Genomic DNA, 13,400 nt, shown 5'->3' with positions numbered 1-13,400 from the left:
TGTGTGCCAGTGGTGGAGGGAGTGAATGCTTAAGGTTGTGGATGGGGTGCTGATGAATCAGGTTGCTTTGTCCTGTCTGGTGTCGAGCTTTTTGGGTGTTGTTGGAGCTGCACTCAGATTAGCTTAATATCTGTTATCGGGAAAATGTTTGAAGCTATTATTAAAAATGTTATAGCAGGGCACTTAGCAACATTCAAGGTAATCAGGCAGAGTCAAGCTGGCATGGTGAAAGGGAAATCATGTTTAACCAATTTACTGGAGCTCATTGAAGAGGTAACATGTGGATAAAGGGGAACCAGTGGATGTACTGTGATTAGATTTTCCAGAAGGCATTTGATCAGGTGCTACTTCAACAGTTATTGCAGAAAATAAAAGCTCATGGTGTGGGGTGGGGGTTGGGGGTTAACATATTGGCATGGATAGAAGATTGGCTAGCTAACAGAAAACAGAGAGTAGGCAGAAATTGGTCATTGTCTGGTTGGCAAGATGTAACGAGTGGTGTGCCACAGGGATCTGTGCACGGGCCTCAACGTTTTACAATTTATATAAATGACTTGCATGAAGGGACCGAAGGTACGGTTGTCAAATTTGCTGGTGACACAAAGATAGGTAGGAAAATAAGTTGTGAAGACGAAATTAGGAGGCTACAAAGGGATATTGATGGTTACGTGACTGGCTAAAGATCTGACAAATGGAGTATAATGTGGGAAAATGTGTAATTGTCCACTTTCGCAGGAAGAATAAAAACAAATCATATTATCTCGATGGTGAGAGATTGCAGAGCTCTGAGATTCAGAGGGATCTGGATGTCCTAGTGCATGAATTGCAAAAGGTTAGTATGCAGGTAGAGCAGGTACTTAGGAAAGCTAATATAATGGTATCATTTATTGCGAGTGGAACTGAATACAAAAGGTAGAGAGGTTATACTAAAGTTACACAGGGCATTGTTGAGACCACATCTGGAGTACTGTGTACAGTATTTGGCTCCTTATTTAAGGAAGGATGGAAATGCATTGGAAGCATTTCACAAGAGGTGTACCCGACTAATACCTGGAATGGGCGGGTTGCCTTTTGAGAAAAGGGTGAACAGGCTAGACTGGAGTTTGGAAGAGTAAAGGACGACTTGATTGAAACATATAAGATTCTGAGGGGTCTTGACAGGGTAGAGGTAGGAAGGATGTTTCCTCTTGTGGAAGAATCTAGAACTAAAGGTCACTGTTTAGAAATAAGAGGTCACCCATTTAAGACAGAGATGAGGAGAGGGCTGTGAATCTTTGGAACTCTCTTCCTCAAAAGGCAGTGGAAGCAGTGTCTTTGAATATTTTTAAGACAGAGGTAGATAGATTCTTGATAAGCAAAGGAGTGAAAGGTTATCGGTGGTAAACGGGATTGCGGAGTTGAGGTTACAATCAGATCAGCCATGATCTTGTTGAATGGCAGAGCAGGGTCGAAGGGCCATGTGACCTACTCCTGCTCTTATTTCATATGTTTGTATATTTATCCCGGTGGGGAATGCAGCAATAGTAATGCCATTAAATGTCAGGGGGAGATGGTTAGTTTTTCTCTTCCTGAAGATGCTGCTTGCCTGGCACTTGTGTGGTGTGAACGCTACTTGTTCTATGTTCTATGTACTTGCCACTTACCAGCTCAAACCTGAATGTTGTGCAGGTCGTTCTGCAGTTTGAGAGAGATGCAGCTGCTTACAGAACACCTGGGCAGGTTCAACCATTATCGCCCATAGTTCAACTCGAGGGTCACAGTACTAAGCTGTTAACTGTTTCATTCTTCATAGATGCTGCCGGACCTACTGAGTTTTTCCAACATTTTCTGGTTATTATTCTGTTTAAATAATCACTAGCAGAACGGCCAGGCTCAAACACAGTCTGGCTTCCTTGAACACCCTACATTTCCTGAACACACGCACTGTTCCTCCCTGCTGGTAATCCAGTCATTTCCAGTGACATAATCAAAAACAGAAAATGTTGGAAATTCTCAGCATGTCAGACAACATCTGTGGAGAGAACAGCAGAGTTAATGTTTCATCAGAATCCAATTCACATGAAGTATTAATAAACTAAATCTCACAAAGTCTTGGTAAAAGATGTAAGTGTGAAGGACCATCCACAGGGAGAAGAGAGGTAGAGAGGAGGAAAGCTTTCGGAAGGGAATTCCGGAGTTTAGGAGCTAGGCAGCTGAATACACTGCCCCAATGGTGAAAATCTGGTATGCAACATAATTTAAGAAGTGCAGGCATCTCAGAGGATTGTAGGGCTGGAGGAGATTACAGTGATAGAGAGGGGTGAGACCATGGAGGGAGTTAAATCAAAAAGATAATTTTGAATCACAGTTTTGCTGGACAGGGAGACAATGTCGGTCAGTGAGCACAGGGTTGATTGGTGAACGGGACAAGCTGTGCATTAAAATACAGACAAGAGAGTTTTGGATGAGCTGAAGATTATGGAGGGTCAAGCTGGGATTCTGACCAGGAGACCACTGAAATACTTGAGTCGAGAAGTAACAAGAATAAGGATGAATGTTTCAGCAGCAGATGAGCTAAAGCAGGAGCAGAGGTCACCGATATTGAGGAGGTGAAAATAAGCTGTCATGGTGATGCAGAGTATGTGTGGTCAGAAGCTCAGTTCAGGGTCAAAATGGACTCTGAGGTTGGAAACAGTTCGACTCGGCCTCAGACAGTTGTTGAGGAGCGGGATGTTGCCAGTGACCAGAGAACAGAATTTACATCAGTGGTCGAAGACAATGGTTTAGGTCTCCCCAATATTTATTGAATTCAGGTAAATTTGTGCTCATTAAATACTGGATGTCAGACAAGCCATGTGAAAAATCTATGGCTGGAGTGAGAAGAGAAACCTTTGACGATGAGTGAAGATGATTCTCTGGCTACTATTGTTCCGAGAGCATTGGAACCAGGAGAGGATCATCCCACCCAGTTAGACAACAGAGGAGAGGCATTGTAGGAGGATGGTGTAGTTAACCATGTCAAAATCTGCAGACTGGTCGTGAAGGAACTTCAAACAAACACAGTCACAAAGGATATCATTTGTAACTTTAATAAGGGCCTGTATCAGTGCTGTGGTTTGGGCAGAAACCTGACTGGCGGTCGCTCAAACCTGGTGTTCCTGGAAAGATGGACATACATTGTAGATGTGACAACACGTTCATGAGATTGACAGGAAAGAGAGTTTGGAGATAGGATGGTAGTTTGCAACGACAGAGGGATCAAGGGTGTTTCTGTTGATGAGTGGGTAATGACAACAGAAACGGAGGAGGACAGTTCCTGAAGAGAGGAAGCCATTAACAATATCAACTAACATGGGGACTAGGAAGGGAAGGGGGTGGTAATTTAAATATAATGGTAGGATTATTTAAATAATTACAGAAGTAGCTGCAGGCTCATCAGCTCATCTGAATCCCAGATGGAAAATATGAGGGGAAAACTGTATAAAAATTGATGTATCCATTTCTCTACAGTAAAGCATAATGATTGTTCTCATATAATTGCTGGTCTGGTCACTATCCTGATTCCGGCCCGAGAGTCGCCGGATAAGTCAGTGTTGTGGGTTCTGCAGGTAATGAACATACCCTGGGTAAAGATCAGTTGCACAATGCAGTCATAAACACAATCTTCATCCTGATCAGCCCAGTCCTCCCCCCACCCTATTCTCTGGCACAGGGCTGAATCTGAATCGCACACTGTCTCATTCAGATTGGATTGTCCTAATCCTTTAACCAGTTATTAAAATTAATTGCATATACAATGACTAAACTGACCCCAAACTGTTCAGAAGATCCCACACTGAAACCAGGTTCTGTAGCTGGAATCAAATCTTTATCCTGAATTCGGTAGAAACGGGCAGAGATAGCAATGGACAAAGATTGTGGTTAGTTTATTGGGATCACACTTCATAGTGAAGGGTAAAGTGAACCATCTGATTGAACACGTTATTTATTCGGAATTATCTTCCCTTTAGATCATGAGATGTTTCTTGGAGCCGATTCTAATTTACCAATAAAGCAATATAGAATCCCAGCTGCATTAATCTCAGTATCAGGCTTTTTACAATGTTCCCTGATCTGGATTGCCATGGAGTACTTCAATCCCCTTCTCCATCATTACAGTTAGTTTATAAAGCTGGTCAGTTATTAGCTAGAGAACAATGATCATAAAATCGAAGAGACAATCTCCAGTTAATAAGTAATAGTGTTGGCCCTGATCAGGATGTTCACACCCACCATTATCAGGTTCCAGGTTTCACTTACTGGAAATTAATCTGCAAATGCGTGTGGTAAACAAGCAAAACCTTTGGATGGTTAACCTTTATTGGTGGTATTGCAAATTTACCTTTTCATTTCATTTAAATAAAGATTTGGCAGTAGATTCAATTAATTCTGAGACTGAAAAACTGAAATGTTCATGAATTTCAGAATTATAATTTCCATTTAGTATTGCTGAAAATAGAGACATGTTGTCGAAGCTTTTCATCTTGCACTCATCAGGAAAACAGGGTCAAAATCCTGGAACTCCCTTCCTAACAGCACTGTGGATGTACCCACCCCACATGGACTGCACCATCTCAAGGGCAATTAGGGATGTGCATTAAATGCTGGCCTGGCCAGTGACGCCTACATCCCATGAATGAATTAAAAAAAAATTCAAAAGAATACCAATGTAAGGGAAAGCAGCAACTTTACACTGTATGGCAAGACAGTGCTGATTGATTGGTAGAGGCGTTGCCGCGGAGAATGCAGCAGTTTATGGTGACTGACAGTTAACTGATAAGCTTTGATTGAAATTTAAACCAGGCAGCTTGACTCTGATTGGTCAATGCATTGCCCTGATGGATGAACCAGCGAATGGGTGTCGCTTATTTTGTTTAGCTAAAACAGGATCAATGTGTGTACGTGTTCTTTCTGTCTGCAAAGAATAGGCCCCTGTGCATTGATATGCGTTTTTATCCAGTGCATGCAAATGTCCCACACTGCAAGCACGACTTACAATCTTAAGTTCGTTGTCAGCATAATTCTTAGCACACTGAGCATTATTTAGCAAATGGTGTCTAATCACGGAATCACATCTAATGTTAGACACTTTGTTTTGAGTTTTGAATGCACGGGCTGGTTGGGTATGGCCTGTACCTTGCCCTTTGTGAACAGTGGAAGGGACATGTTGTTTGATAAGATCTGCCAGTCTTTGCGACGTAAGACCTATATACCTAGCATCACACTGGCATTGAATTTCATATATCACATTACTCATTTGTGTGATAGGCAGGTGAAGATAGATGTTTCACGTTGCTACTCTGCAGTAGCAACACGTGTGGTGTTCACCACTAACAGGATGCTGCCATCAAGCCGAAAAGACGTCCTGTTTCTCCTGATTTTACCTTCCCGCCCCACCTACAACAATCTTAATTCCTCTCCTTTCCTCTTGCATGGTTGCTGATTCTGCCCCTGTATCCGTTTGCTCTCCAACTCTTTATTTGATTCCCTTTCCACCTTTTCCAAGTCGGATCACTATCCCTGCTTCCCTCTCCATCTTGCTGCATGTTGGATTTCCCATCCATTGCAAAGGATTCATCAAAGCCATTCAAAGTCTCCGCCAAATGTAGTTACTGGTTGGGAAAATGATACCTACAATACTGGACGAGCAATTGGTTAATATTCCTCTTCAATATTACTTTCTTTTTTGCTTACATGACTTTTTTTTACTTATCACTCGACTCCTCCGTTTGTATCTATCTTCTCTGTCCTCACCGTCCTGGGTTGTGACTACATTCCACCAGTAGCAACTGAAGAGCTGAACATCATAACAAGCTGTCCGAGCAAAGCAATTCCAAAGAATCTCACACTGGCATAATGGACAATATAAAACATTGACCAGCTGTATCTTATCCACAAAGTCAAAACTACAGAGGAGGTTTACCAGGATGTTGTCTTGTCTGGAGGGTATTAGCTATGAGGAGAGGTTGGATTAACTCGGATTGTTTTCACTGGAACGATGGAGGTGGAGGGGCGACATGATAGAGGTTTACAAAGTTATGAGTGGCATGGACAGAGTGGATAGTCAGAAGCTTTTTCCCAGGGTGGAAGAGTCAGTTTCTAGGGGACATAGGTTTAAGATGAGAGGGGCAAAGTTTAGAGGGGATGTGCGAGGCAAGTTCTTTACACAGAGGGTGGTGAGTGCCTGGAACTTGCTGCCGGGGGAGGTGGTGGAAGCAGGTACCATAGAGACGTTTAAGAGACGTCTTGACAAATACATGAATAGGATGGGAATAGAGGGATATGGTCCCCGGAAGTGCAGAAGATGTTATTTTAGGCAAGCATCAAGATCGTCGCAGGCTTGGAGGGCCGACTGGCCTGTTCCTGTGCTGTACTGTTCTTTGTTCTTATCACCCAATCAGCCATCTCACAATGATCAGTAAAGTGATAGATGAACTCATCAATAGTGCCTTTAAATGTCAGCATTGACCCAACAATAACCTGGTTATGGGTGTTCAGTTCGTATTGCACCTGAAATCTTCAGACTCAGACTTATTCACAAATGCAAGAGTTAAATTCCAGAGAAATGGTAATTGCAATTCCCCTCAACAAGGCAGCATTTGACTCACTTTGGTACCGAAGAACCCGAACATCCTGAACTCTATATGGATTAAAGAGTGCCCCCACCCGCAATCCCGTAACCACCCACCTCTCCACTCCCATTACCCCATACCCCCTCCCCCAAACTCAGGGCTGGAAACTTTGAATTTCGGTGATAGTTAGGGGTTATGTTGAAGAGTCCCAGACTCTAACTTGATCGCCATTTCCATTTCATACACGAGACATACATTTAAACGTTATTTACAACAATACAGTGTTAGCTTGCGAGATAATATTTGGAAGTTTTTTATTAAACAGTGCTGCTTCCAGTAAGTTAATTTCTGAATAAAACAATACTTTCCAACTCGATCCATTGTGGATATTTCAACTAATCAATAACATTGAACAACTACGCAGAGAAAAGGCGACGAGTCCATTCGAGTACATAAAAAGACTATAATTGTGTTCAGTAAATTCCCGGTCCTCACCTTGTGTTGTGTCTCCTGATCTCCTGATCCAGAGTGTCTGGTGGGTTCGAGTTATGTGTTCTGCACACACCCTAGTTAAAGATTAATTCCACATTCCAGTCAGAAGGATGACCTTCAGACTTTTCATTACAACACAACACGCCCTGTTGTTTGGAGCAAGGAGAATCTGAATCCTACACGGTCTCAGTCAAATTCGAACTGAATTACTGAGCTTTTATCCAATGTCATGGATTCTATGTATGGTAACAATGACTAAATTCCACCTCAACTAAGAGTGTGGTGGGAGAAGATTCGATCAAGGTTTTCACAAGATTGTTATCTGAACAGGAAGAATGTGCGGTGTTACAGGGAGAAGGCACGGGGGTGATATGAGGTGAATTGTTCATTCAGCGAGCTGGTGGCGACATGATGGGCCGAATGGCCTCCTTCGGTGCTGTAATGATTCTGTGGTTCAGAAGACCTCACAGAAATAGGGTGTTTCCGATTTCATTGTTCACCACAAAGCCTGCTTATTATCGGACTATAAAAAGACACAGATAGCAAGGAATAAAGATCACGATTCTTAGAATCAAACACCAGAATAAAATGTCCAGCCAACCATTGATTAACAACAGATCAATGATTATAAAATTCATCAGACAGTCTTTAGTTTATTGATCATCCTTGATCAGGATGTTCACCCCCATGTGTATTATACTCCAAGTCTCACTGGAACTGAATCAGCAAATGTGGGTCATAAATAAGTGAAACAACTGTAACATTGAATAATTTCCTATTATTGGTCTGACTGTAAATTTATACTTTAATTTCATTTTTAAAAATTCTGACAGATGATTCAATTCATTGCGTTTCAAGGAATTTGAAAATTAATTTCTTACTTAAAATTATATTTCTCTTGACTCCCCCATATCTAATTCCCTTTCCTCTGTCTCCGTGTTACTCCTTGCAGGTTTGTCTCCCTATTATGGTCCTAACTTCTGAAGTTTTCATTCCTCCCTCACCTCTTACAGTCCTTATTCTCCGGTAAAACCATAGAACCAGAGAAAAGCTAAGGCATAGGGAAAGGCCATTCAGCCCTCGTGTCTGCACTGGCTGAAAAAAAATCCAGCTTCCCAAATCTAATTCCACCTTCCAGCACCTGCTCCGTAGTCTTGCTGGTTACAGCACTTCATGTGCAGGTCCAGGTACTTTTTAAATGAGTTTCTGCCTCCACCACTGATCAGGGCAGTGAATTCCAGATACCCACCACCCTCTGGGTGAAAAGGTTTGTCCTCAAGTCACCTCTAATCCTTCTACGAATCATCTGAAATCTGTGCCCCCTGGTAATTGACGTCTCCGCTAGGAGAAGCAGCTCCTTCGTGATAACTCTGTCTGGGCCCCTCATAATTTTGTACACTTCAATTAAGTCATCCCTCAGCCTCCTCTGTTCTGAGGGAAACAGCCCTACCCTATCCAATCTTTCCTGTTAGCTGCAACTTTCAAGCCCTGGCAACATTCTTGTAAATATCCCCTGTATTCTCTATTGAGCAATTATGTCCTTTCTGTAATGTAGTGACCAGAACTGTACACAATACTCCAACTGTGGCCTAACCAGTGTTTTATACAGTTCCAGCATTACATTCCTGCTTTTGTATTCTATACCTCGGTCAATAAAGGAAAGCATTTCATATGCCTTCTTCACCAATCTATCTCCCTGTCCTTCCACCTTCAGGGACCTGCAGACATGCACTCCAAGGTCTCTCACTTCTTCTACCCCTCACGATATCCTCCTGTTTATTGCGTATTCCCTTGCTTTGTTTGTCTTCCCCAAATGCATTACCTCACACTTCTCCAGATTGAATTCCATTTGCCACCTTTCCGCCCACTCAACCAAACCATTGATATCATTCTGGACTCTACAGCTATCCTCTTCACTATCAACTACACGACCAATTTTTGTGTCACCTGTGAATTTCCCAATCATGCCTCCCACATATAAGTCCAAATCATTAATATATACCAGAAACAGCAAGGGACCAACACTGAGCCTTGTGGAACGCCACTGGAAACTGCCTTCCATTCCAAAAACATCCATCGACCATTACCCTTTGTGTCCTGTCACTGAGCCAATTTCAGAAACAATTCTCAGGGTCACATTGCAATGGTTGACCTGGATAAAGTTCCACACACCTGTTCACTGCCTTTGTGCCAAGTTCCACTGGCTCCCAATCCACCAGTAAATTGGTTTGAAGATTTTTGCCTGCTTATTATAAACTCTTCTTGCCTGATACCCTCCCTCTTTCATTAATCCCTTCCAGTCATACATCACTGTACATACTCTCCGCTCTTCCGGATGTTCCTGTGGAACAAAATTATTCCTCATTCACCACAATCTCTGCTCCAAACTCAGCAAATATTAGCCAAGAAACTACAGCCGGGACATCTGGAGCTCTTAGGAACATAGGGAGAACAGTAGAGTCATAGAATCATCGGGTTATCCAGCACAGGAACAGGCCCTTCGGCCCATCATAACCGTGCAACCATGAAGCCTATCTATTCTAATCCCATTTTCCAGCACTTGGCCCATAGCGTTATATGCCATGACATTTCAAGTGCTCATCTAAATACTTCTTAAATGTTGTGAGGGTTCCTGCCTCTACCACCTCTTCAGGCAATGTGTTCCACATTCCAACCACACTCTGGGTGAATTTTTTTCCCTCAAATCCCCTCTAAACCTCCTGCCCCTTCCCTTAAATCTACACTCCCTGGTTATTGACCTCTCCGGTAAGGGAAAAAGTTTCTTCCTATTTACCGTATCAATGCCCCTCATAATTTCGTATACCTCCATAAGGTCCCCCCTCAGCCTTCTATGCTCCAAGGAAAATAACCCAAGCCTATCCAGTCTCTCTTCATATCTGAAATTCTCCAGCCCAGGCAACATCCTGGTGAATCTCCTCTGAACCCTCTCCAGTGCAATCACATCCTTAATATAATGTGGCGACCAGAACTGTACACAGTACTCCAGCTGTGGCCTAACTAGAGTTTTATACAGCTCCATCATAACCTCCCTGCTCTTATATTCTATGCCTTGGCTAATAACGACAAGTATCCCATATGCCTTCCTAACCACCTTATCTACCTGTGCTGCTGCCTTCAGTGATCTATGGACACGTACACCAAGGTCCTTCTGACCTTCTGGACTTCCTAGGGTTCCACCATCCATTGTCTATTCCCTTGCCTTGTTAGTCCTCCCAAAATGCATCACCTCACACTTCTCAGGATTAAATTCCATTTGCCACTGCTCTGTCCATCTTACCAGCCCATCTATATCGTCCTGTAGTCTAAGGCTTTCCTCCTCACTATTTACGACACCACCAATTTTCATATCATCTGCAAACTTACTGATCATACCTCCTATATTCATGTCTAAATCATTAATGTACAGTACAAACAGCAAGGGTCCCAGCACTGATCCCTGCGATACACCACTGGTCATAGGTTTCCAACTGCAAAAACAACCCGCGACCATCACCCTCTGCCTCCTGCCACTAAGCCAATTTTGGATCCAATTTTCCAAATTGCCCTGGATCCCATGGGCTCTTACCTTCTTAACCAATCTCCCATGTGGGACCTTATCAAAAGCCTTATTGAAGTCCATATAGACTACATCAACTGCTTTACCCTCATCTAAACACCTAGTCTCCTCCTTGAAAAATTCATTCCAGTTAGTTGGACATGATCTCCCCCTGGCAAAGCCATGCTGACTATCCCTGATTAATCCCTGTCTCTCCAAGTGGAGATTAATCCTGTCCCTCAGTGTTTTTTCCAATAGTGTCCCTACCACTGATGTTAGACTCACTAGCCTGTAATTACCTGGTGTATCCCTGCTACCCTTCTTGAATAATGGTACAACATTTGCAGTCCTCCAGTCCTCTGGCACTTCTCCTGTGGCCAGAGAAGATTTGAAAATTTGTGTCCGAGCCCCTGCAATCTCCTCTTTTTCCACACATAGCAGCCTTGGATACATTTCATCTGGGCCTGGGGATTTATCCAATTTTAAGCCGGCTAAAACCGCAAATACTTCTCCCTTCCAATGCTAATTTGTTGAGGTATATCACAATCCCCCTCACTGATCTCTACACCTACAGTAGGTCATTCAGGCCTGAGAGCCCTTTCTGCCATTCAATGTGATCATGGCTGATCACTCTATATAACTGCCTTTACCCAATAACCACAGAATCACAGAATTGTTAGAGCACAGCAGGAAACCATTTAACCAATAATGTTTGCACTGGCTCTCCGAGTGAACAATTCACTTAGTGCCATTCCCCCGCCTTCTCCCCATAACCCTGTATATTCCTCCTTTTCAGATAACTATATAATTCCCTATTGAATGTCTTGATTGAACCTGCCTCCACCGCACTCTCTGGCAGTGCATTTCAGATCATAACCACTCGCTGCATGAAAACATTTTCCCTCGTGTCACCATTGTTTATTTTTGCCACCTGCCTTATGTCTGTGCCGTCTCGTTCTTGATTCTTTCAGGAGTGGTAACAGTTTTTCCCCATCTACTCTGTCCAAAAGACTCATAATTCTGAATATTTCTATCAAATCTCATTTCGGCCTTCTGTTCTCCAAAGAAAACAACCCCATCTTCTCCAATCTCTCTTTGTAGGAAGAAAGTAAAGCTGGTAGCAGGAGGCAGAAAAGTAGCAAGTGACATTCGAAGGCAGGAAAAACAAAGGTGAGCATCAACTTGGCTTAAAATGCAGAATAATGTCAAGAAGCACACAGCATTTGCAACAAGGTAGATAATTTAAAGGCGCAAATAGAGATATACAGGTAAATGGGTACGATCTAATTGCCATAACGGAAACGTGGCTATAGGGTGACCAAGACTGGGAACTGAATATTCAGGGATATTCAATATGTAGGAAGGAAAGGCAAAAAGGATACAGAGGTGGTATTGCACTGAAAATAAGGGATGTTTTCAGTACATTAGTCAGGGAGGATCTCAGATCAGAAGAACTAAATGTGGAATCTGCTTGGGTGGAGCTAAGAAACAGCAAGACATTGATAGGATAAAACAAAAGCAAAATACTGCGGATTCTGGAAATCTGAAATAAAAACAAGAAATGCTGGAATCACTCAGCAGGTCTGGCAGCATCTGTGGAAAGAGAAGCAGAGTTAACGTTTCGGGTCAGTGACCCTTCTTCGGAACTGACAAATATAAGAAAAGTCACAGATTATAAGCAAGTGAGATGGGGGTGGAGCAAGAGATAACAAAGGAGGCCACATAGCTGACCAAAAGGTCACGGAGCAAAGGCAAACAATATGTTAATGGTGTGTTGAAAGACAAAGCATTAGTACAGATTAGGTGTAAATACACAATATTGAACAGCAGCAAGTGCAAACCTGAAAAAAACAGTGGGTAAGCAAACTGAACAAACTAAGATGATCAGACAGTGTGTAACCCGGGGAGGATGGACCCAGTATGATCAGACAGTGTGTAACCATTGGGAGGATGGTCCCAGTGCGATCAGACAGTGTGTAACCCAGGGAGGATGGACCCAGTGTGATCAGACAGTGTGTAACCCAGGGAGGATGGACCCAGTGTGATCAGACAGTGTGTAACCCAGGGAGGATGGACCCAGTGTGATCAGACAGCGTGTAACCCGGGGAGGATGGACCCAGTGTGATCAGATAGTGTGTAACCCAGGGAGGATGGACCCAGTGTGATCAGATAGTGTGTAATCCAGGGAGGATGGACCCAGTGTGATCAGACAGTGTGTAACCCTGGGAGGATGGACCCAGTGTGATCAGACAGTGTGTAACCCAGGGAGGATGGACCCAGTGAGATCAGACAGTGTGTAACCCTGGGAGGATGGACCCAGTGTGATCAGACAGTGTGTAACCCAGGGAGGATGGACCCAGTGTGATCAGACAGTGTGTAACCCTGGGAGGATGGACCCAGTGAGATCAGACAGTGTGTAACCCTGGGAGGATGGACCCAGTGAGATCAGACAGTTTGTAACCCTGGGAGGATGGACCCAGTGTGATCAGACAGTGTGTAACCCTGGGAGGATGGACCCAGTGAGATCAGACAGTGTGTAACCCTGGGAGGATGGACCCAGTGTGATCAGACAGTGTGTAACCCAGGGAGGATGGACACAGTGAGATCAGACAGTTTGTAACCCTGGGAGGATGGACCCAGTGTGATCAGACAGTGTGTGACCCAGGGAGGATGGACCCAGTGAGATCAGACAGTGTGTAACCCTGGGAGGATGGACCCAGTGTGATCAGACAGTGTGTAACCCAGTGAGCTTGGACACAGTG

At 43.4% G+C, this 13,400-nt stretch overlaps 1 protein-coding gene across 1 annotated transcript in view; it reads right to left on the bottom strand.

The window, feature by feature from the left end:
* Positions 1 to 7,125, bottom strand: part of LOC137345315 (NACHT, LRR and PYD domains-containing protein 3-like) — a 99,157-nt gene extending 92,032 nt beyond the window's left edge. Inside the window, exon 1 of the mRNA XM_068008813.1 lies at positions 7,086 to 7,125. The gene's annotated coding sequence lies outside the window, so the exon portion shown is untranslated. The remainder of the gene's footprint in view (positions 1 to 7,085) is intronic.
* Between the last annotated feature and the right edge of the window lie 6,275 nt (positions 7,126 to 13,400).

Source organism: Heterodontus francisci, chromosome 28 (assembly GCF_036365525.1).
Source record: "Heterodontus francisci isolate sHetFra1 chromosome 28, sHetFra1.hap1, whole genome shotgun sequence".
NCBI lineage: Eukaryota > Metazoa > Chordata > Chondrichthyes > Heterodontiformes > Heterodontidae > Heterodontus > Heterodontus francisci.
Note: the sequence above shows the minus strand (reverse complement) of the source record. Positions and strands in the feature narration are given on the sequence as shown.